Below are 25,735 nucleotides of genomic sequence, written 5' to 3'. Positions count from 1 at the left end.
ATCATCCATTTGCCACTTGCACATGTCCACCTATCTAAATGTGTGTGTTTCTTCTTTCTCCCTCTCCAACCTTATTTTCCAATGGCCTTTTTGACTAGTCTCGGTAATTCCATTAGATCTCTCTCTTAGTTTGACAATATTTCAGATATAATGTTTTGCTAGGATTGTTTTTACCTACCAAGCTCCACATAAGCCTTCGACTTTTATATATGAGTAGAATAGGTTGAAGACAATCTAATGTAGGCTTGAAAGACTTGATGAGATGAGTATTTCCATGATCTTTTGCAAGAGAACCTCACTTATGTTTGATATGCATTCTTTTGAAAACTCTTCATGATGAAACAAGGTAAAGGTTTGAAGTTCGCTTAAGTTTGAGAGCATTGCATTTATCTATTATTGTGGCTTGTTCTTTAATTGCTAGTCTATCTCCCATAATGAAAAAGTAGCCGGTCACAAAATGAACTTAAATGCTAAATACTTCAGAGAGCAATATGTCTTGTTATGTATGACTAAGTGCAGAGAGGACATTGAGGGGCAACGCTGATTTCTTTATAAGAAAAGCTCCTAGACTTACTCGAGGACGAGCAAGGTTTAAGCATGGGGGGAATGTTAGCGCTCCTTAAGTTCCCCTTTTATCCCTTGTTTATCCTTTATAATGGCATGAATTTAATATCAAAATCACTAACCGTCCTAACCCCGGCCTAATTATTGGTCATTTTCACACTTGCACATATATTTTGGAGGAACTTCGTTTTTGCAGGTTTTTGGCCTATTTTAGAGCATGAAATGACGAGGCCCGTGATCGAGCACTAACACGGAGAAAGACGAAGGCCAAAGCCCAAAGGAAGGACTAAAGCCCATGTTGATTCGAAGCCCATTCATGTACATCCATCCTCCAAGAGAGACCAAAGGACCAAGCCCACGAAGATGACATCAAGATACTTCGAGATTAAGCAAAGTAAATGAAGATTTAAGGAAGGATTCCCTATCCTATCCTTTCCTCGAAGATATCTCCAAGATAACGACGTCCAAAGGGGTGCAATCGTGAAGGACATAAACTCTAGAAGATGCGAGGAGTCTACACGCGAAAGATGAGACCGAGGCGAGCCCGAAAGGGGGTAGGAAAGCCGACCTAGGCCTATGGGGCCGGCCGACCCAGCCCATTTTCGAGGCGGTTTGGCCTCCCCTTCGATCGATGGCTTCCTCGGCTTATAAATAGCTCGCACCTTATTCAACTCGTAGCATCAATCCACCCAGAACTCGACGAAAACCTAGGGCCAAGGCCGGAGGGAGACGATGGCCGCCGCAAGTCTTCGAAGGTACCTAGGAGATGGCTTAGGCCACCCCTAGCCGCCATGGCTTCCCTGCGAGGTTGTGCCATGGTGGAGTTCGGGAGTCACCCCCAACATTCGTCGGGGTATGTACACACACGATGGTGATATCAATCTACTCTTTATTCTAGTTGTCTCGACTTTGGTCTACTTCAATGCATGCTTTCTTTCTCATATGTGATGCGTCCATATGTTCACAGTAAGATTAGATCTATTCGTGGTGATTAGTCTATATCTTGCGGATACGTTGAGGTAGCGTGTTTTAGCTAGTTGGTTGATTACCCCGGTGTGGTGACAGCATGGCGGAGGGAAAAATTCTAGCGACGACATGATGAGATGATTTTGTGTACCTTTAGTTGAGATGCAATCTATGTTTTGATCACCTTTTTGACTAAAACTGTACCTAGAGACGATAGGCCCTAGCTCCTTGGTTGTGTTATCTCATCTACGGTTGTGGGTGTGATGAACATTTATGCTTCATACATATCTATCAAGTGTTCAGTTTATATGCAATCTTCGCTTCATGTTTAGGTTAGGTTCGATAGATTAGATGGTAAACTCTAGTCGGTTCGCTTCTGATCCACGGATTGATAAACCTTGGGGGAGTACTCTAAGGGAAAAGCTACCACGATCCGTCAACAGATGTCTTCTTCATCACTTGATTCTTCACTTGATGAGACATCGGTCACCCATTCTTGTTTTTCCACCAAGAAGCTTCTCTTGGTGTTGCCTTTCTTCTTTGGGAAGAGCTTGGTCTTCTTGTCATGGCTCTTCTTCTTCCCAAGTTTCTTGTTCTTGTTCTTCTTTTCATCTTCATCACCATCGCTTGAGTCATGGCGATGCTTGCTCTTGTTATCCTTCTTTCTCTTGTCCGGCTTGGGGCAATTCGGAGAGATGTGACCTTTTTCTCCACAATTGTAGCATGTTTTGTTCTTGACATCCTCCCTTGGCCGGAACATTCTTCTTTTAGGGTCAAAGTTGTAACCCTTCTTGTTGATCTTGTCACTCAAGCGTGTGAACTTTCTCATCATGAGAATAAGTTCTCCATCATCTTCATCATCGGATGAGCTTTCATGATGATCATCTTCTTCATTGCTTGAGCTTGATTCTTGCTTGATCATCTTGAGCGTGCGGTGCTTGTTTGCCTTAGTTTTGAGAGCGATTGATTTGCTTGTAGTTGGCTCTTCGGACATACCAAGAATACCCATTTCATGAGTGCGAATTTCGTCCACAAGCTCTCCCATTTCCATCGTATCAAGATTCTCCTTTTGAAGCATAGCATTGATGATATTGTACTTGGGCTTCGGAAGGAGCATGAGTATCTTGCGGTTGATGGAGCCACTGTCAATTTTAGATACTTTAAGAGTATTAATGTCCTTGACAATGACATTAAAGTGAGAATACATATCATTGCAATTTTCATGAGCTAACATTTTAAAAGATTCATACTTAGCTCTAAACAAGTGATATTTTTGCTCACGAACTTTGGTGGAGCCTTCATGAATTTCAATTAGTTCTTCCAAATATCACTTGCCAAGTCCATGCCATTTACTCTAGCAAAGACTTCCTCACTAATGGCTTCGAAAATTGCATTTCTAGCCTTAGCATTCCACTTTAGTTGTTCGGGGGTGGGATTTCCGGTGAACCCGGTCTTAGTCGCTAACCACACTTCGGGGGCAATCGCATCAAGATATGCGGCTATGCGAACTTTCCAATAAGCAAAGTTCTTGCCCTCGAAGTGAGGAGGTGTAACACCCTAATTTAAATTTCAGCTTTTATTAATAAATTTAATTGGCTTTATTTAAATTTTTAAGGTTTATTGTGTTTAGTATGGCATATAATCCAATTTTGTTCCTCAAGTAATTAAAATTTTATCATAGGTTTAATTGTTGTTGTTGCATTCATGCTGGTGCATTGTTCTTTTTGTTTGAGTGCTAGTTGTGAATTCAAATTTGAATTTGAATTCACCTAGTTGTGTGTTAGTTTGAATTAGAAATAGAAAAAAAGAGAAAAGGAAATTAGAAAACCTCATCTGGACTCAAACCAGCCCAGCATCCCAACCCAGCCCGCTCACCCCTCTCCCCCTTCTTCCCGCAGCGGCCCACACCCGCACCCCAGCTCCAGCGCAAGCGTGCTCCCGCACCGCTCGGCCCAGCCCCGCTTCAGCCCACCCGCTCACCCCGCGTCCGAGTCCAGTGCCCACGCGCGCGCTGTCTCTGATTAGCCAGGCCCGCCAGTCAGCGCCTTCTTCTTCCTCCGCAGGCGCCTCTGCTTCGCCCGCCGTTCGCTCCCATCCGCCCGATCCCGACTGCCACGCGCCCCACCTGCAGTAGGGATGGCAATTCCACCCGCGGATGCAGGTATCCGTGGATTTTAAACCCGATGGATGCGGGTGCGGATTTGATATTTCACCCGTGGGTGGACCCGCACCCGCACCCGCATATTGCGGGTGCGGGTGCGGATTTGAGATTCCACCCGCGGGTGGACCCGCATCCGTCCGGAAAAAAAAATCACAACCCAACCTACTTAGATAAGGTCCATCTCAACTATCCTAACTACAAAATGAGCACATAACTTATGAATTTATTGTTTGTCCTTATTACTTTGAACTAATGGATTTGTTGCTAGTTTGCTCTTATTACTTATAGAAATGTGTTATTTGGACTGTTTAAATTGATGAATTTGTACATTTTTATTATATCTGTTGTTAGACCCGCGGGCACCCGAAACCCGCCCGAAATCCGCGGGTGTGGGTGCGGGTGCAAAAATGCACCCGCGGGTTTGCTCGCGGGCAGGTTTTTTCCAATCCCGCGGGTTTGCCTGCGGGCGGGTTTTCGCCAAACGCGCACCCGCACCCGCGGGTGCCATCCCTAACCTGCAGGGCCCCAGAGCCCATTCCACCCTATGCCCCAGCCTCGCAGTTTCCACGCCGGCACAGCCCGCGCCCCTCCTTCTAGAAGTCAGCCCGGGATCCGATAGGGTTTTCTATCCCGAATCCGCCGTGCAATCACCGCGCCGCAATTCCCGCGGCTCGCATGCCAAGGATCACCCCCACCGCCCTTTTAACGCGCCCCGCACCCCCCTAAACCCTATCCCCACCTCAATTTACCCTAAACCCTAACGCAGCGCCGCCACGCCGTTGGAGCTCCGTCCGGACAGCCAGGGTGAGCTTCCCGTCGGCATTCCGCGTAGTCTGCGCTGTGCCGACTATCCTGACCCACTCGACCGCTTTGCAGGACGGTCGCGTGTTACCTCCATCGCACCAGACTACCAGAAGCACGCCTAGGAGGTCGTTCCCCGCGCTTCGCTGCCTCACCGAGCTTGGAGCCGCCGCGATGCCGCCGCAGGACCTCTGCACCGCCGCTTTCCCCCTCTGCACGTCTCCTGCGCATTGCGTAGAGGTAAAGAAAGTTCCCATGCCCTTGTTTCCTCTCTGACCGGCGAGCAATCGCATGCCGGCGAACCCGCGGCCGCGCAACGCCGCTCGGCGCTGCTGCGTGCCACGCCGGAGCCCCCCCCACGCCCCTAGTGCACCCGAATGAGCTCGACGTCGCACACACTCGCTCCCTGACCCGAACACGAGCTGAAACAGCCCTGGGAACAACATTTTGGGTGAAGTCCGGTGAGTTTCCGGTGAGCGCCGCCACGGAGCTGGTCGCCGTCGATCATCGCCGTCGTCCCGCGCGCTCCACTTGACCCGGACCGTCCGATCTGACACGTGCGACCCAGATTAGATTTAGATCTCATCAAATCCGAGCCCTCCGATCCGAATCCAAGCGACCAGATCTAAACGTAATGGTTCGCCCTGTTAGTTTTGCTAAAGAGCCCTCCCACTTCCTTGAAAATAACCCGCAGTCCTAGTGTGTTCAAAAGAATTTGCAGTTTGGTCCAGAAATTAACACCCAGACCCCTGAGCTCTTTAGATTTTGAACCTGCCGTCCAGCCCTTGACTTTTTGCGAGTTAGATCCTAGAACTAAGGTTTAATTATGTTTTAGTTCTCGGTTTAGCCCAGAAACCCCCTGGAACCTCAGTTTTCTTACAAATAGGTCCCTGGAACTTGTTTTTAGCCTAGATTTTGGGTTTTAGCTCTGTTTTAGGCGTTCTTAATGTCCCCGCGATCGTTGTAACGCGTAGAATAGTTTTAGACTAGTTTAGTGTGCTGTTTTTATGTATTGTTGTACTGTTTCTTAGTTTATGCTATTGTTTGCATGTATGTTTATGTGGTGTATTGTTTTTGGCCATGTGTTCGCCAGTAGACGTTGATCCATCCGAGGAGCCTTAGTACCAGTACCCGGAGCAGCCGTCTTCCGACCAGTTTGAGCAGCAGCAGGAGCAGTACGAGGAAGGCAAGTATAACATGAACAACCTATCACTTTTAAATACATTTTCATACTGCATTTTAATACTGTATGCCTATAAGGACTTTTCTAGCCACTTTATATCCTTTATATATATCCTTTGGGTTGCATTTTGGTTAGTTGTGCTAGCTGCCGCGCTATAACACACTTGGTCCTTTTTAATTAATTTGATTAATGGTTTATGCAACTTAATTCTGGGAGTGGCCCTCTGTGCTTCGTGCTTGGGTGGCTCACGTCTCGTTAAAATATGTTTTGTTAGAAACATGGTTTAGGGGCCAGCACGGTGCTTAGTGCTTGGTTGGCCACTCTCCATAAGGACTGGTTCATAGAGCGACAACCTGGGACAACAGCGCTACCACAAGACTGGAATGGGACGGTCTTGGCGTAATAATTAGGTCTTTTTGGTTTGGAGTAACTTACCTGCGGGGCAGGGGCGGTAAGCTTCTATGGCGCTTGTGCTGAGTGGCCTCGTCTATGCTTCATGTCTTGACGCCCACTAGACCTACAACATAGTCGCCGATCCACCCTCGCGGTTACTCCCTACCAACGAGATTCTTTGTAAAGGCCTCGTAGTGAGTTTGCTAGTCATCTCACCTAAGGAAGTGTGATGAACAACTAGCATAGCTCACGACTTGTGGGTAAAGATGTGCAACCTCTGCAGTGTGTAAAACTAGTATACTAGCCGTGCTCACGGTCATAAGCGGCCCAGATCCTCCTTTTGATTAGTGGGGTTATCTTCCTTTGACGAGGCAGGTTTCCCCGGGTGGCTTGGTTCGGTTTGGTTCTCAGTAGTAACATGATTAATTTTGATTAATTACTATGTAACTGGGTTTATGGTAATTCATCAACTTGTAGTAAATAGCTTTAATAAAATTTTGCCAAGACTTAAAAGCTAATGCAGTCAGTCAGCCAACCTAGAGCCTCATAGTTTGTGTTATACTTGTTGAGTATAAGTTGTGTACTCACTCTTGCCTACTCTACTCTTTTTCCTCTCGGGGATACTCTACTGCTGCTCAGTTCTTGCCGATGCGAGGGAGTTCGCTCAGCACTACCAGGACTACGAGGACTTCTAGGCGTTCGTCTCCCAGTCGACATCCCTGTGGTGCCCAGCTTCCGAGAGGCTTCGTTTATGTTTTACGCTTCCGCATACTCTGTATCAGACATTTTGTCATTATTGTAATAAATAACATTCATATTCGCTTTATTATATCTTTTTACGTGATATGTGCTGTGATTTGTTGTTCATTCTATTGTATATACGTGTGACTTGATCCTGGCACGTATATGATTGCTCGGTTTATGTTCCTTTTATAAACCGGGTGTTACAGAGTGGTATCAGAGCTATATCGACTGTAGGACGAAAGCCTAGATAGAATTGGTCGAGTTTTAAGTCTTTTTCTCTCTCAGCCTTGTCTGTTGAAACTATTTTACTATTATACCCCTTGAATTCCAAGATTCTTACTCGTCTTGCCTTGATTTCTCTCTATAGAATAGTTTCCGTAGATTCCGTCCTGGAGTAAGTCGTCTGACTGTCATAGGTATAAGCTAGATGACCCCTTTATAATAATACGATAGCACGTTCTGCGACGCGTTGTGTTAGTCGAGTCGTATGTTAAACTCGGCTAAGTTGTGACATTTGTATGCTTGTTATTATGCTACATGTTTGATTTGGATTTTTGGTTGATTGCATAGTTTAGTAGTTAAATTTGTTTAATGAAAATCAGTTTCAATTTAAAGTTAATTAATTAATAAAACGAGTTAGATCGTTGGGGGTAAAACCGTCCACTCTATCCTGTCTACTTTATCATGTCTAAGTCCTTCTTGCAGAAAAATATAGTATCCATCTGAATTTAATTCTGCAATATCCTTACTCATGAAATCTTTTGTCCAAAATCAGATGGTGAACACCAGGCGTGGTTCTGACCAGCAGGGGCAGAACAACCAGGGGCAGAACAACCAGAGTAGTGGGATCCCGATGCCTCCACCTCTGACCCCGGAGCAGTACTTCCAGCTCCATATGCAGATGATGGCTACCTTGAACAACATTGTTCAGGCACTTCAGCAGGCTCACACTCAGCCTCCGCCTCCTCCACCATCGCAGACCCGCGATAGGCGTGCTGAGTTCCTGAGGGGTCACCCGCCGACGTTCTCTCACACGTCCGACCCTCTTTAGGCAGATGACTGGCTCCGTGTAGTGGAGCGCCAGCTGGACATCACCCAGTGCGATGATCGGGAGCGAGTCTTGTACGCAGCAGGATAGTTGCGAGGGGCAGCTTTGGACTGGTGGGAGTCCCACCCAGTTCAGGACCGCGAGGCTCTCACCTGGCTCCAGTTCCGGGAGTGGTTCCGCAGTCACAACGTCCCCGCGGGCGTTATGAAGATAAAGTAGAAGGAGTTCCTTGCACTGAAGCAGGTAATCTCAGATATAATCATTCAGCATTTCCTTTTGAGCTAATACCCCCTTGTTCTATCTTTCTGAGTCATGAATTAATCCTTCGATATATATATCTGTCTTTTTCACTTCAGGGGACTATGACGGTCACGGAGTATCGTGATTGTTTTCTGCAGCTTGCTCGCTATGCCCCTGCCGAGGTTGCGGATGACCGCAAGAAGCAGGAGCACTTCATGGAGGGTCTTGAGGACTACCTCCAGTACGCACTGCTCAACCTCCGCTTCGACGACTTCAACCATCTGGTTGACAGCGCGCTCAACACGGAGCGCAAGCACCGTGAGATGGAGGACAAGAAGAGGAAGATTGTTCCCATTGCTTCCGGCAGCAACACCCGTCCTCACCTCCAGCCGCCCCAGCAGTACCAGTACCGGCCTCCCCAGCAGTACCAGCAGAGGCCGCAGCAGTACCCGCCTCGACAGCAGCAGCAGGCAGGTCAGGGTCCGAGGTTACCGGCACCTCCGGCTCGTGCTACTCCACCAGCTCCGCCAGCACCTCAGGCTCCACAGCAGGCAGCTCCTCCTGCTGGACAGCAGGCTCAGGGACCCCCTCGCACCTGCTATCACTGCGGCCAGCCGGGGCACTACGCCAACTCTTGCCCCCGGAAGGCGCAGGCGGGATAGCAGGGGCGCCCAGCTTAGCCCAGGATGCCAGCACAGGGTCGGGTGAACCACGTGACGGCCGAGTCAGCGGCCGAGGCTCCTAACGTGGTTCATGGTAAACTCTCACCCCGCTACAGTGCTTTTCGATACCGGTGCTACTCATTCTTTCATTTCCATGTCATTTGCCGAGAACCATGGTATACCAGTTTCTTGTATGAGGACAGCTATGGTAGTTACCTCACCTGGGGGCCAGATACATAAATGTTATATATGCTCTAGAGTTAGTATGGTCATAAAGGGGGTAGAATTCCGCACTGGTTTGATCGTCATTGATTCCTCGGGTATAGATGTGATTTTGGGCATGGAGACCCTTACCAGATGGGGAGTCCGTATTGATTGTGCTCAGCGGACAGTTCACTTGTCAGCATCTGATGGCCAAGAGGTGACAGTCAGTGCTTCAGAGCCTTCTGGATTTCTTCATCAGATGGAGGCTAGACCCACGGACGGTATTCGCATGGTGTTTGAATTCCCAGATGTCTTTCCGGATGATTTGCCAGGTATGCCGCCTGAATGCAACATCGAGTTTTCTATTGATCTCTTGCCTGGCACTGCTCCTACTGCAAAGCGGCCCTACCACATGGCACCTATAGAGCATGAGGAAGTCAAGAAGACTATTGATGAGTTGCTAGCCAAGGGCTATATCCGTCGCAGCTTCTCTCCTTGGGCTTTTCCATTACTGCTAGTAGATAAGAAGGATGGCTCGAAGAGAATGTGTGTCAATTATCGGGAGCTGAATGCAGTTACCATCAAGAACAAGCATCCACTGCCCCGTATTGAGGATCTCTTTTATTTGCTTCGAGGTGCTCGTATATTCTCGAAGATTGATCTGCGTTCGGGTTATTTTCAGCTGAGGATCCGTCCTGGGGATATTCCGAAGACGGCATTCACTTGCAAGTACGGGCTATATGAGTACACGGTCATGTCCTTCGGCTTGACTAATGCCCCGGCTTTCTTCATGCATCTGATGAACATGGTTTTCATGGATTATCTGGATGTCTTCGTGGTGATGTTCATTGATGATATTCTGATCTTCTCCAAGACAGAGGAAGAGCATGAAGAGCATCTGAGGCTCATGTTGCAGAGATTGAGAGAGCACCAGCTGTATGCTAAGTTCAGCAAGTGTGAGTTCTGGATTGAAGAGGTTCCATTCCTCGGTCATGTCATCTCCAAGGGAGGTATTGCAGTTGATCCGAGCAAGGTGAAGGATGTGCTCGAGTTGGAGACACCGCAGACGGTGAAGGAAGTCCGGTCATTCTTGGGCTTAGCAGGATATTATCGGAGGTTCATTGAGAATTTCTCCAAGATCGCGAAGCCTTTGACTTCGTTGTTAGAGAAGAATGCGGCATTCGTATGGACAGATGAGCGTCAGATGGCCTTTGATGAGTTGAAGAAGAGGCTTACTATGGCGCCAGTCCTTACTCTGCCAGACCAGAGCAAGAGGTTCATGGTGTACTGTGATGCTTCGAAGGATGGTCTTGGTTGTGTTCTGATGCAGGAGGGCAGAGTGATAGCTTATGCTTCACGGCAGTTACGTCGGCATGAGCTGAACTATCCCACTCATGATCTTGAGTTAGCCGTAGTCGTGCATGCTCTGAAGATTTGGAGGCATTACTTGTATGGGCAGCAGTGTGATATCTACACTGATCACAAGAGCCTCAAGTACATTTTCACGCAGAATGAGCTGAACATGCGGTAGAGAAGATGGTTAGAGTTGGTCAAGGATTATGACCTGGATATTCACTATCATCTGGGTAAGGCCAATGTTGTGGCAGATGCTCTGAGCAGAAGAAGCTATGTCAACATGGCCGTTACTTTCTAGATGCCTCAGGAGTTATGTGAGGAGTTTGAGCAGTTGAGTCTGGGTTTCTTGCATCATACTTCAAGTGCAGCATTCGAGGCAGTACCCACCCTAGAGGCAGAGATCAGGCAGCATCAGAAAGAAGATGAGAAGCTGCAGGAGATCCGTGAGTTGCTCAAGAAAGGCAAAGCTCCTCATTTCAGAGAGGATGATCAGGGTACCTTGTGGTACAAGAACCGGATCTGTGTGCCAGATGTGAAGGATCTCCGGAAGTTGATTCTGAGTGAGGCCCATGATACAGCTTACTCTATTCATCTGGGCAGCACGAAGATGTATTATGATCTCAAGGAACGTTTCTGGTAGCATGGGATGAAGCGTTCAGTGGCAGAGTACGTGGCTATTTGTGACACCTGTCAGCGTGTCAACGCTGAGCATCAGAGGCCAGCAGGTCTGTTACAGCCTTTGAAAATTCTAGAGTGTAAATGGGAGGAGATCACTATGGACTTCATCGTTGGATTGCCTCGTACTCAGAAAGGGTACAACTCCATATGGGTAGTAGTGGATCATCTGACGAAGGTTGCTCACTTCATTCCAATGAACACTACTTACTCCGGTGCTAGACTTGCAGAGTTGTACATCTCTTGGATTGTCTGCTTACATGGTGTGCCCAAGAAGATTATATCAGACAGAGGATCTCAGTTCACTTCACAGTTCTGGGAGCAGCTTCATGATTCGTTGGATACGAAGCTGCGCTTCAGTACTGCCTATCATCCTCAGACAGATGGATAGACAGAGAGAACCAACCAGGTGTTGGAAGATATGTTGAGAGCCTATGCTATTCAGTATGGTACTAGTTGGGATAAGTGCCTGTCGTATGCTGAGTTCTCCTACAACAACAGCTACCAGTCCAGTTTGAAGAAGTCCCCCTTTGAGGCATTGTATGGCAGAAAATGCAGGACTCCTCTCTATTGGGATCAGATTGGTGAGAAGCAGCTCTTTGGCCCTGACATTATAGAAGATGCAGAGCAGATGGTACAAGCTGTGCGAGAAAATCTGAGGATTGCACAGAGTAGACAAAAGAGCTATGCAGATGGCAAACTGAGAGACCTGACCTTCAGTGTTGGTGATTATGTGTACCTGAAGGTGTCTCCGATGAGAGGGATCCGCAGATTTAATGTCAAAGGGAAGTTAGCACCTTGGTATGTTGGCCCATTCAAGGTGCTAGAGCGGAAAGGCGAAGTTGCTTATCGCCTGGAGTTACCTCCCAGTCTCTCTGGAGTTCACGATGTCTTCCATATATCTCAGCTGAAAAAGTGTCTGCGAGTACCCGAGGAGCAGGCACCACTGGATGGATTAGAGGTTCAGGAAGATCTGACTTATACTGAGCATCCAGTGAAAATTCTGGAGACATCAGAGAGGGTTACTCGGAACAAGCGCATCAAGATGTGCAGAGTTCAGTGGAGTCACCACAGTGAAGCTGAGGCTACTTAGGAGCGAGAAGATGAGCCGAGGAAGACATATTCAGATCTCTTTGCTAGCCAGCCCAGCTAAATCTCGGGGACGAGATTTCTTTAAGGGGGTAGGGTCTGTAACACCCTAATTTAAATTTCAGCTTTTATTAATAAATTTAATTGGCTTTATTTAAATTTTTAAGGTTTATTGTGTTTAGTATGGCATATAATCCAATTTTGTTCCTCAAGTAATTAAAATTTTATCATAGGTTTTATTGTTGTTGTTGCATTCATGCTGGTGCATTGTTCTTTTTGTTTGAGAGCTAGTTGTGAATTCAAATTTGAATTTGAATTCACCTAGTTGTGTGTTAGTTTGAATTAGAAATAGAAAAAAAAGAGAAAAGGAAATTAGAAAACCTCATCCCGACTGCCACGCGCCGCACCTGCAGGGCCCCAGAGCCCGTTCCGCCCTATGCCCCAGCCTCACAGAATCCACGCCAGCACAGCCCGCGCCCCTCCTTCTAGAAGTCAGCCCGGGATCCGATAGGGTTCGATCCCGAATCCACCGCGTAATCACCGCGCCGCAATTCCCGCGGCTCGCACGCCAAGGATCACCCCCACCACCCTTTTAACGCGCCCCGCACCCCCCTAAACCCTAACGCAGCGCCGCCACGCCGTTGGAGCTCCGCCCGGACGGCCACGGTGAGCTTCCCATCGGCATTCCGCGCAGTCTGCACTGTGCCGACTATCCTGACCCACTCGACCGCTTTGCAGGACGGTCGCGTGTTACCTCCGCCGCACCAGACTACCAGAAGCACGCCTAGGAGGCCGTTCCCCGTGCTTCACCGCCTCACCGAGCTTGGAGCCGCCGCGACGCCGCCGCAGGACCTCTGCACCGCCGCTTTCCCCCTCTGCACGTCTCCTGTGCATTGCGCAGAGGTAAAGCAAGTTCCCATGCCCTTTTTTTACCCTTGGTTCCTCTCTGACCAGCGAGCAATCGCTCGCCGGCAAACCCGCGGCCGCGCAACGCCGCCCGGCGCTGCTGCGTGCCACGCCAGAGCCCCCACACGCCCCTAGTGCACCCGAATGAGCTCGCTGTCGCACACACTCGCTCCCTGACCCGAACACGAGCCGAAACAGCCCCGGGAACACCGTTTTGGGTGAAGTCCAGTGAGTTTCCGGTGAGCGCCGCCGCGGAGCTGGTCGCCGTCGACACGTGCGACCCAGATTAGATTTAGATCTCATCAAATCCGAGCCCTCCGATCCGAATCCAAGCGACCAGATCTAAACGTAACAGTTCGCCCTGTCAGTTTTGCTAAAGAGCCCTCCCACTTCCTTGAAAATAACCCGCAGTCCTGGTGTGTTCAAAATAATTTGCAGTTTGGTCCAGAAATTAACACCCAGACCCCTGAGCTCTTTAGATTTTGAACCCGCCGTCCAGCCCTTGACTTTTTGTGAGTTAGACCCTAGAACTAAGGTTTAATTACGTTTTAGTCCTCGGTTTAGCCCAGAAACCCCCTGGAACCTCAGTTTTCTTACAAATAGGTCCCTGGAACTTGTTTTTAGCCTAGATTTTGCGTTTTAGCTCCGTTTTAGGCGTTCTTTATGTCCCCGCGATCGTTGTAACGCGTAGAATAGTTTTAGACTAGTTTAGTGTGCTGTTTTTATGTATTGTTGTATTGTTTCTTAGTTTATGCTATTGTTTGCATGTATGTTTATGTGGTGTATTGTTTTTGGCCATGTGTTCGCCAGTAGACGTTGATCCATCTGAGGAGCCCCAGTACCAGTACCCGGAGCAGCCGTCTTCTGACCAGTTTGAGCAGCAGCAGGAGCAGTACGAGGAAGGCAAGTATAACATGAACAACCTATCACTTTTAAATACATTTTCATACTGCATTTTAATACTATATGCCTATAAGGACTTTTCTAGCCACTTTATATCCTTTATATATATCCTTTGGGTTGCATTTTGGTTAGTTGTGCTAGCTGTCATGCTATAACACACTTGGTCCTTTTTAATTAATTTGATTAATGGTTTATGCAACTTAATTCTGGGAGTGGCCCTCTGTGCTTCGTGCTTGGGTGGCTCACGTCTCGTTAAAATATGTTTTGTTAGAAACATGGTTTAGGGGGGCCAGCACGGTGCTTAGTGCTTGGTTGGCCACTCTCCATAAGGACCGGTTCATAGAGCGACAACCTGGGACAACAGCGCTACCACAAGACTGGAATGGGACGGTCATGGCGTAATAATTAGGTCTTTTTGGTTTGGAGTAACTTACCTGCGGGGCAGGGGCGGTAAGCTTCTATGGCCCTCGTGCTAAGTGGCCTCGTCTGTGCTTCGTGTCTTGACGCCCACTAGACCTACTCCATAGTCGCCGATCCACCCTCGCGGTTACTCCCTACCAATGAGATTCTTTGTAAAGGCCTCGTAGTGAGTTTGCTAGTCATCTCACCTAAGGAAGTGTTATGAACAACTAGCGTAGCTCACGACTTGTGGGTAAAGATGTGCAACCTCTGCAGAGTGTAAAACTGGTATACTAGCCGTGCTCACGGTCATGAGCGGCCCAGATCCTCCTTTTGATTAGTGGGGTTATCTTCCTTTGACGAGGCAGGTTTCCCCGGGTGGCTTGGTTCGGTTTGGTTCTCAGTAGTAACATGATTAATTTTGATTAATTACTATGTAACTGGGTTTATGATAATTCATCAACTTGTAGTAAATAGCTTTAATAAAATTTTGCCAAGACTTAAAAGCTAATGCAGTCAGTCAGCCAACCTAGAGCCTCATAGTTTGTGTTATACTTATTGAGTACAAGTTGTGTACTCACTCTTGCCTACTCTACTCTTTTTCCTCTTGGGGATACTCTACTGCTGCTTAGTTCCTGCCGATGCGAGGGAGTTCGCTCAGCGCTACCAGGACTACAAGGACTTCTAGGCGTTCGTCTCCCAGTCAACGTCCCTGTGGTGCCCAGCTTCCGAGAGGCTTCGTTTATGTTTTACGCTTCCGCATACTCTGTATCAGACATTTTGTCATTATTGCAATAAATAACATTCGTATTCGCTTTATTATATCTTTTTACGTGATATGTGCTGTGATATGTTGTTCATTCTATTGTATATACGTGTGACTTGATCCTGGCACGTATATGATTGCTCGGTTTATGTCCTTTTATAAACCGGGTGTTACAGGAGGCGATCCACCCATCTTGGCCATAGCTCTAGGCGGTGAAGCCTAATGATCCAAATGGGCAACGAGGCTTTGATACCAATTGTAAGGATCGATGGACCAAGAGGGGGGGTGAATTGGGCCTTTTTCAAATTTCTAAAACAAAATAAAGCAACCTTAATCTATGCAATACTAGTAAGGCTCAATTCACCAACCGGCTAACTAAGCAAACTACACAAGCTATCAAAGATACAACAAGATATGAAACTAAGCAAGGTAGAGCTAAGTTATGATCTCTAGGGTCAAGCACATGAATAATTGCATGAAAGTAATTGCTTGAATGTAAAGAGTGGGCAGGAGACGACCGGATTTTTTCCCGTGGTGTCGATGTGTTGGCACACACCCCTAATCCACGTTGTGACACTCACTATGTGTCTTGTCACCTCCCAAGTCACCGAGACAAGGGTGCTCACTAAGAGTCTCCGTTCACCATCCCGGCGTGGTGGAGCTCAAGCCACGTACAAACTTCTTCGGGCTCCCACAATCAACTTGGCAAGCTCCGGAAGAAACACCTCAATCACCAAGATCGCCTAGGTGCTGCCAATCTCCAAGAGTAACAAGCTAGGCCTTCACTTGAGCAAGAACCGATCACCAAGAATGGATGCACACAAGCTTCTCTCTACTCAAGTCCTTAGTCTTGCTTCTTGAATGATTGAATGATAAAATGAGTGGAATATGATGCTCAAGGTGGCTCTCAACAAAAGTATGAGTGTATGAATGTTGCCTGGTGTCAAGAGACATCAAAATGACCCATTGGAGGGGTATATATAGGCAGCTCACGCGGATACAGCCGTTGGAGAAAAGCTGCCAGAAAAGTACGCAACGCCGGTTAATCCGACGGTCCTCCAAAAGTCATCGTCGGTTTAACCGATGAATGTAAACTGCCCATTTAGAAAACTAGCCATTACAACTGCCCATTTGAGTCTTGAATGAAATCCAAATATTCTTGAGATATAAGTTGGAAACCACTTATTTGAACTTCTAGGAACCTGAGTGACCATAGTGTGCATCCATTTTTGATTGACCATGTCCATGCTCAAGTTACTTGGCCTTAACCCCTCTTAATAGTGCGATCTCTACAAAACTATAAATCCTATACTAACCTAAGTGTCCTTCTCAACCTTGCGACACCTAGGACTAGAAAGATCCTTAGTCTTGTTATATACTTGAGTTGAATACCGAGATCGCCTTTTTGAATAATGAAATTTAGGGGCCTCTTTAACATATGATCCAATGAGCGATAATATTTCATTAAGCTGCACAAACTCATTAGTCACAATAATGGTTGTCATTAATCACCGAAACAAACCTTAAGGTCCTAGATGCTTACAATCTCCCCCTTTTTGGTGATTGATGACAACACAAACATAAAAAAATAACGAGGGAGCGAGAAAGGATAAACAGGAGAAACTCAAGCAAACTCGAAAAAGAACCAAAGAGCTCAACGGCTCAAACGGAATCCATAGATATGTCTCAAAACACAGCATACACAAGAGTCAAATGTACATATCCATGAACTAACATCAAATGAGATATAAAACATCAAAGTCCTGTAACTACGAGCTCTCTCTAGCTCTACCCTCCCCCTGACTCCAACTCCCCCAAACTCTCTCCCCCTTTGGCATCAAAGCACCAAAAAGGCTTTGTCTGTTTTCCCTTATGTGGCAAGCCGAATGAGGACGCAAATGTGCACTTGCAGAATTTTCTGGAGCTCTGCGACACCGTTGTCATACGGGGTGTCGCCGCCGATGTTATCAAGCTTTGTCTATTTCCCTTCTCCCTACTGGGGTTGGTGAAACAGTGGTTTTACAAGGAAAAGGACAACAACACCTGGGCCAAATGCTCCAATGCGTTCCTCGCAAAATTCTTCCCGCTGGGCAAAACAAATGACCTGCATGGGAGAATTTCAAGTTTCTAGCAGACGGGGATGGAATCCATCCCAGAAGCTTGGGAAAGGCTGCAGGAATACATCCTAGCCTGTCCTCACCAAGGGCTCACAACGACATCTCAAGCCAATATTGATGCCGCTGCTGGAGGAGCCTTCCTCGACCTAACCATTGCCAAATCCAAATCATTGGTCGAGAAAATGGTCACCAATCAGGGGTGGAGCGATGAACGACTCCAACCCCATACAAAGGGCATGCATACCATCAAAGAGACAGATATGATTGCCGCAAAGCTGGACCTCCTACTGAAGCATCTCGGTGAAAGGGCCAAATTCAAAAAGCATAGAGAAAACTATGCTCGTGCCATGGAATCGCACTACACGTGCGAAGTCTGTGGTAACGATGGACATTCAGGGAACAACTGCCCCGAAACTCGTGAAGACTACGCCTACCTAAATAACAACAACAACGGGTATCGTCCACCACAAGGAGGCCAGGGGTGGAACCAGCCATGTCCACCATTCCAGGGAGTAATAACTACAATCCTTCTTATAATTCGAATTTAATTCGAACCAACCTCCCTTGAGAGATCTTGTTCTTGGCTAAGTTAAAATTAACGAAAATTTAAATAAAAAGCTCTTGGCCAATGATAAATCCCTGGAAAGTTTAAATGTTAAGCTTGAAACTTTGTCTCCCTCTCTTAAAAATCAACTAAGTTTCAATAAAATGATCGAAACACAAGTTGCACAAATTGCTGCTGCTTTACCTACTGATAAGAGCGGGAAAATCCCGGGGCAACCCGAGACTCCCGTTGAAAATGTTAGCATAGTGTTTACCGGACGGGGTAACTCGTCCCGGAGGCCACCATGCGATAACCATGTAGGCAAGTACACTCCACCAAGGAACGACGTTTGGGATGGCATTGTGGCAGCAGTGCAAGAGGATCCAGGTCCCCATGATCAGCTGCTCGATCTACATCAAACACTTCAAGCGATGCTTATGCGATCTGGGGGCAAGCATAAACATAATGCCCAAGGTAATATATGAAGCGCTTGAATATCCTACTCTTTCCCCAACAACCATGCTCGTACAACTTGCAGATTCAGCCATTCGGTATCCTGAAGGGATAGTCGAACACATTTTCGTACGAGTGCGAGACTCCTTCGTCCTTGTCGACTTTGTGGTAATGGATATGGAGGGCGACCTCGGAGTCGACCTCGTACTTGGGCAACCTTTTCTAAGGTCCGCCAGGTCAAGGATCGAAGTCAGAAAAGGAGAAATCTGTTTCCGTGTCGGAAGGGAGGATATATTTTTCAGGTTTAGAAAAAGGGAAGAGTAGTGCTTCATGATTCAACAAGACAACGAAGGGCAAGCACTCTGGGGTGCACCAGAACCCCAGCCGGAACACCGACCCTCCACACCTAAAAGAAAGAAGAAACCAAAGAAGGTGTGGCGGAAGGTCGAGATTTCTGTCTCGCCCAGTTCTCCAGGTCGAGCCGACCAATGGTAAGTATGGTGGAGAAAAGTTGTGCACGTCGGACTTTAAACGATGTGCCCTTGCCAAAGATAAATTGGTATTTATCTCATATTTGCTTTCTCTGCCTTTTCAAAATTTTCTTTGCACCTCATTTGTTTTTCTCCACTGCATGTTTGAAATTTTCAAATTTGTTTTCTGCATGCTGGAATTTTTCAAGCACTTTTCCCTTTTCACAAAAATACCAAAAATATTTTATGATTTTTAAAATCCTTTGGGAAAAATAATTTGGACATCCTTTCGAGCAAACTTTTGGTCGTGCACCATATTTTCAAAGTTTATGACCGTTGAGGAATCACCTAGCCAAAGGGGGGGCACCAGGGGGCCCACCCTGGGGCCGGCCGACCCCATAGGTCGGCCGACCCAGGGCTAACGGCTCCTGGGCCCCACCTTCTGCAATGGCTACTTGACCGTTGTGGCTTCCCTCTCCTCGGGTGCACTCGCCCAGATTCCTTCAAATAGAGGCCGAGAGAGGGGTGATGAGCTTTCATGCTCACTTCCTTCACTCTCACTTCCTCTCACACATTCTTGCTCGGGTTTCCTTTGGATTTTGGCTCAAGTTTGATTGCAAGAACACTCTGTTGGTATTTTGCAACATCACGAATAAAATCTGCAAGCGCACGGATACTGTTGTAGCTTTCACCCAGGAGTATTCCAGGGTATCATATCCACTAGGGAACGTGAGTATGCTATCTACAGGTTCAGGTTCATCCAAGGACACACACGCCGGTGTGGAGAAGACAGAAGAGAGGACTTTCTATATCTAGAATCTATGTCTAGAAAAAGAGATCACGTCGCCGTTATACTTCGAGCTAAAGGTATCGACCGGCTTATACAAGCCGATAGCTCCAATATGTGCTCTATCTGATATCCGAACGTGGAGGATTACGAAAAGGCTCGAGCAGGGCTGTCACCACCTGCCGGCTACCTCTACAAACCGTAGGACTATCAGACAACTGAGTGGTATAGTCCAGCCTAGACACCACGTCTACGCCTTTCCCTACTAACCTTAGCCCTGGCCAAGACTACCCTTTTCTATCCGGGGTCTTAAGCTAAGATCAAATGCTACTCGCTAGCATACACATTATCTAATATAAGGCAAATATGATAACTTGCGATCTAAACTCTAATTCCAAATAAAAAAACAAAGAAAGTCTCGAACACTTACAACCGAATAAGCATCCATCGAGGTACAAGCGGACAAGAGTGCCGACAGACCCGACACTTCCCCCGACTCCTCCTCACTCTCCTTGTCTTTTTCTACACCTCCTAGTCTACCTAAGCATCTAGGATGAAGGCCTCAAGCTCCAAGGGAGAAAGGTGAGTTGAGAGGGTGTGATGTGTGTGTGTTCATTCCTCTACCCCTCCCCTTGTATTTATAGGAGGGAGCCACCACGAGATCGCAGCTCTTCTCTGCAGAACCAACATTGGGAGCCAGTGAGGGAGCACCACGTGGCAAAATTGAGGCAGTGGGGCCCATGGGCCTGATCGGCCGACCAGTAGGTCAGTCGGCCTCCCAGTGGGCCCACCGACCTCCCCTTTCGGTCCACGGTTTCCTTCCAAGGCCTACTTGTCATTGGCACGTGTATTGGCTCTTGTACTGTTGGTTTCTTGCTTTGGTGGGCCATCTATTCCATATTCTGACACATGTTGCATCCTGATGTTATGTCCTGGATCAAACCACACCATTATACTGCAAAATCAGCTGGAAATCACCTACACACATTCTAGAACATCACCTGTGGAATCCGTTAGTAATTAAACCTATCCTAGCATTTATTCCACATTTTTGTCCCTTTTTGTGGAGGAGTTGACGGTCAAAATTGGTCGTTAATGACCGTCAACAAGATCCCCCACACTTGGCCCTTTTCTCGTCCCGAGTAAAGGTCAGGACTGAGCTGAGCTGGTAGCTTCCTGATAGAATATCCTGCACAAAAGTTATTTCATACCTTGCTCTTGCTTATGAACTTGAATGTGTCTATCATGATACCTTGAGCGGTTGAAAAATGGAATGATCTTGGCTTCAAGTGTCATCCTATCATATTGCCAGACTTGGGATGTTTTGAAAAATATTTTTTTATAAAATTGCTCATGGTCTTACTCCCCTCCATGGGTCTCTCAGAGTCACTCATAGCTTCTTACTAGCATTTATCGTCATTTTTCCTCACCGGCTCTGATGGTATATGTGGACTTTCGATGGATGAGGTAGAATGTTGTCTGCTTGGCTCAATTGCAAGATCAAAGAATGGTTCCACAGGTGTGTACTCATATTTACGACTGATCAGGTTAGTGCACAGATAAATACATGCTCCTTTTCATGTCTGATTTTATTGCTGGGTCATGCTTCTTTGGTATGCCATCTTTTCTCTCTCTCTCTCTTTTTTTGGGTCATGCTTCTTTGGCATGCCATCTTCTCTCTTTTCTTTTTTTCGATTAACATTGTCAGACAATATTTAAGGAGCACACGATTCATCTGAATATAAAACCTTAAATCAAGTGCATAGACAGAGTAGAACCATGATGGGTCACAAAATTTGATCAAGCTCAATCATGTAGCCAAGAGACATACCATGGGATTTTTATATGGCGCTGGTAGCATGGTGGATAAAGAGATAAAACCAAGAACTTAGTTTTCATTTTTATATGTAAAATCCCAAACTGGTCAACATGGAAGAGACAAACAACTTCAAACCAATCATATCACGTTAGTCAACAACTAAGTATCATGGGTCCTATAAAATATGGTTCACAAACTCAAGCGCAGCATGAAAAACATTTATGCAAGGCATCTATCAAGAGCTCTTATTTAGCACATTTCTTAAACAGATTCAAGGATTTGAAAAGATACGCTCATGTTTAGAAATGCTAAAGGGAGGAAACAAGTGAGATAGTGCAAACTCATAAGTCGAAGCGGGAGGTGCACGTGACGTGTGAATGTGATTGTGGATGTGTAGCATCATGGGATCTCCCCCCACACTTATTTTCGACCTGCTCTTTGATCATAGACAAAACAAACCAATTATGAAAGATAATGGGGCTCTGCTGGCATTAACACCGGGGAGCCAAAATTCACAAATCTGAATGAAATAAAGACCGGGGCGCGACTAGACTGACCTAAACCTAAACGACTCGATTAAAACTAGCGCCCAACTAAACCTATGATAACGACCTTTCTTAGGAGGCGATTCCTAATAGAGGTCCTTATGACCCGTAACCTCAAACAAGTGCTTCATCTTAGCGCTCAACCCTCTCCGCATAAGACGTAAGTCATCTTGAAGCTCCTCCACTTCAATCTTCCTCTCTGCAAGCTGGTTCTTGAGACGCCTATTCTCCAGGCGTAGCTGCCGGTCCATCGCGTGAGGTCGGCGATGGTGGGTCCCTCTGAAGGCACGTCATTCTTGGGCTTTGCAGGCGATGACTGTGATCTGGCCTTCTTTGGCGAAGGACTGGCTGGAGCGCTCCTCTTCTGAGCGTCTGAAGTCTGTGTTGAGGTTGCCCCCTGCACAGCCTCTGCAGCGCTCTTATGTGGCACAGGAGCAACCCATGCAGTCTGAGGTAGCACTGGTGATCCCGTTGCCGCTCCATCTTTGAAGAGCTGCTGTACTATTGGCCTTGACGAGGCGGGAGCTTCTCTGGACGGCGTTCCATAGGGCTGGGCATCCGAGCCCTGGATCTTGCAATCTTGAGAGGCGAAGGGGAACGCGCAGCGAAGCGGGGGCGGTGGATGTCGCACCCCCTGGGCAGGTCGACCATGATCCATAGGGCAGGTCGGCCGACCGGAGGATGGCGCCCACCGGTCCTCCGCTGTTCCCCTCGACCGGGATCATGGCCAGAGGCTGCACAAAGGTTGCCCCGTCTTCCATTCATACTTCAGTTGCAGGAATTGGGGAGTTGACTGCCGAAAGAGTCGCTGGAGGGGTCATGGCCGGTGTGGTGGCTACGGTTTTGGATTCTCCCTCGCCAGCCATGGGTTGATGGTGATGGGATGCTGGTGGAAGCGATGGAGATTTTGGGGAATAGGTGCAAACAAGGTATGGAGTTTAGGGTTTCTGAAGAGAAGAAGAGGGGTACGAGACTCCTTTCCACGTCGCGAAACGCCGGCATGCCTCACGGAATTGGACTCTAGGTGGGTCAAGGAGGTCGTGCCGCGAAGCTGAGCCTCACTGGGTCTGGCCCAAGTTCGGCCGACCTATAGGTCAGTCGACCCAGGCTGGGCCCCAGCTTGCGCGGGTCAACTGGTAGGGTCGTGTGCTTGAGAGATATGATGGGCCCTCCTGCCCTTTTGGCCTATATGGCTCTTTTTGAACATAAGTACGGGATCGACTAAGTCAATCATGTCTATCTCTTCATCAAGAGCTTTATGATGGTCTAGGAAAAGCTTGAGTCATTGACCATTTACCTTGAAGGCGTTACCATCGTCATCTTGTATCGTGATGGCTCCATGTGATGATGTGTCGATGACGCGATACGGTCCTTGCCATTTACTTCGTAGTTTCCCATGACCAAATAACTTGACCCTAGAGTTGAAGAGTAATACCTTGTCTCCAGGATTGAAGCTATTAGGCTTCAATCGCTTATCATGCCATCTCTTGGTTCTTTCTTTGTAAATCGAGGCACTATGATAAGCTTTGTCTCTCCATTCTTCCAATTCCGAGATTTGACGCTTTCGGTATTCTCCGGCTATTTTAAGATCCATGTTCCACTTCCGGATAGCCCAATGCGCTCTGTGCTCCAGCTCTATGGGTAAGTGGCAAGTTTTCCTGTAGACAAGCTGATAGGGTGACATTCCAATGGGTATCTTGTATGCTGTACGGTATGCCCACAGTGCATCTGGTAATTTCATCTTCCATCCCCTCCCCATCTCATTCACGGTCTTCTGCAGAATATTCTTGATTTGCTTGTTAGATGTTTCTGCTTGACCGCTGGTCTGAGGGTGATACGGAGTCGCGATGTTGTGCCTTGTCCCTAGTTCCTTGAGAAAGTTCCGGAAGGCTGAGTCAATGAAGTGTGACCCTCCGTCACTAATTACCATCCGTGGTGTGCCAAACCTTGCAAAGATAATCTCATGGAACATCTTACGGGCATGCTTTGCATCTGCGGCTCTGCATGGCATGGCTTCGACCCATTTGGAGAAGTAATCTACGGCGACCAGAATATACTCGCATCCTTGGGATCTTATGAAAGGTCTCATGTAATCAATACCCCAGACATCAAAGAGTTCGACCTGAAGATTGTAGTTCAGGGGCATTGAATCGCGAGCTATGATCCCTCCATGCCTCTAGTAGTTTGGACATCTGCGGATGAAGTTCTTTGTATCTTCATACATAGATGGTCAATAGAAACTACTCTGCCAGATTTTCGCTTGAGTGCGAAATACACCATAGTGACCTCCATATGGTGCTGCATGGCATTTCTCTATGATCTTTTGTCCTTCTGCCGTAGGTACACAACGTCTGAGTAACCCATCTGCACAGACTCGGTACAGATATGGTGCATCCCATAGGTGGCGTCTTCTCTCCTGTACTAACTTCTTTTTGCTCTCCCCTGGGGGTATATACCCCGAAACCATGAAGTTAACGATATTCGCAAACCAGGGGTGCGAAGCTGTTACTTTGAGAAGCATATCATCCCGTAGGAAGTCATTTATCGACGGGTCTTGGGTGTTCATATTGGTCATGCGCGATAAATGATCTGCCACTGAATTCTCTACTTCTTTCTTATCTTTAATTTCCAAATCAAACTCTTGGAGTAGAAGAATCCATCTGATCAACCTCGGTTTAGCATCCTTCTTAGTGAAGAGGTACTTGAGTGTGGCATGGTCTGTATAACCGATGACCTTGGTACCCACTAAATAGGATCTAAACTTGTCGATAGCGAAGACAACTGCTAGGAGCTCTTTTTCTATTGTGGCATAATTGAGCTGAGCTCCAGTGAGTGTCTTGCTTGCATACGCGATCGCGTGATGCTTCTTATCCTTGGTTTGACCAAGTACGGCCCCCACTGCATAATCACTAGCATCACACATGATCTCGAATGGGAGCTTCCAATCTAGGGGTTAAATGATTGGAGCTGAGATGAGTTCCTTTTTGAGTGTGTTAAAGGCTTTGTGGCACTCATCCGTGAATTGGAAAGGAGCATCCTTAGCTAGGAGACTTGTGAGGGGTCTAGCAATCTGGGAGAAGTTTGCGATGAACCTTCGATAGAATCTGGCATGGCCAAGGAAGCTTCTGATTCCTTTCACATTGATGGGAGGCGGAAGTTGTTCAATGACTTCAATCTTTGCCTTATCCACCTCTATCCCTCTTTCGGACACTAAGTGTCCTAAAACGATGCCTTCACGGACCATGAACTGACATTTCTCCCAGTTGAGGATTAGGTTCTTTTCTTGGCACCTCTGCAAGACTCTGTCTAAATTTTCTAGACAATGATCGAAGGTAGTCCCATAGACTGAGAAGTCGTCCATGAAAACTTCCAAAATTTCTTCGATCATGTTGGAGAAAATGGACATCATACACCTTTGGAACGATGCGGGTGCATTACATAACCCAAACAACATTCGTCGGTAGACATATGTTCCATAGGGGCATGTGAACGTGGTCTTGCTCTGATCTTCGGGGTGGATGGGTATTTGATGGTAACCAGAATAACCATCAAGGAAACAAAAGTAGGAGTGCTTCGCCAATCGCTCTAACATCTCATCGATGAAAGGCAGTGGGAAGTGATCCTTCTTGGTGGCCTTGTTGAGTTTTCTGTAATCTATACACATCCTCCATCCCGTGACGGTTCGTTGGGGAATTAGCTCGTTCTTGCTATTTTGCACCACCGTCATGCCTCCTTTCTTGGGTACGACTTGGACTGGGCTTACCCACTCACTATACAGAATAGGATAGATAATTCCAGCATCCAGGAGTTTAAGAACCTCTTTCTTTACCACCTCCCTCATAGCATTGTTCAACCTTCTTTAGGGTTCCGTAGAAGGTGCTATTGCGGGATCTAATAGGATTCGGTGGGTACAGAGGGCAGGATTGATGCCCTTGAGGTC

The 25,735-nt window shown here is 47.1% G+C and overlaps 1 non-coding gene across 1 annotated transcript; it reads right to left on the bottom strand.

The window, feature by feature from the left end:
* Window positions 1-17,161: 17,161 nt before the first annotated feature.
* LOC120705383 lies at window positions 17,162-17,268 on the bottom strand. Its single transcript, XR_005687963.1, has one exon. It is a non-coding gene; the product is annotated as a small nucleolar RNA R71 (small nucleolar RNA).
* Window positions 17,269-25,735: the final 8,467 nt, after the last annotated feature.

The sequence above is a fragment of the Panicum virgatum genome, chromosome 4K (assembly GCF_016808335.1).
Source record: "Panicum virgatum strain AP13 chromosome 4K, P.virgatum_v5, whole genome shotgun sequence".
Lineage (NCBI taxonomy): Eukaryota > Viridiplantae > Streptophyta > Magnoliopsida > Poales > Poaceae > Panicum > Panicum virgatum.
Note: the sequence above shows the minus strand (reverse complement) of the source record. Positions and strands in the feature narration are given on the sequence as shown.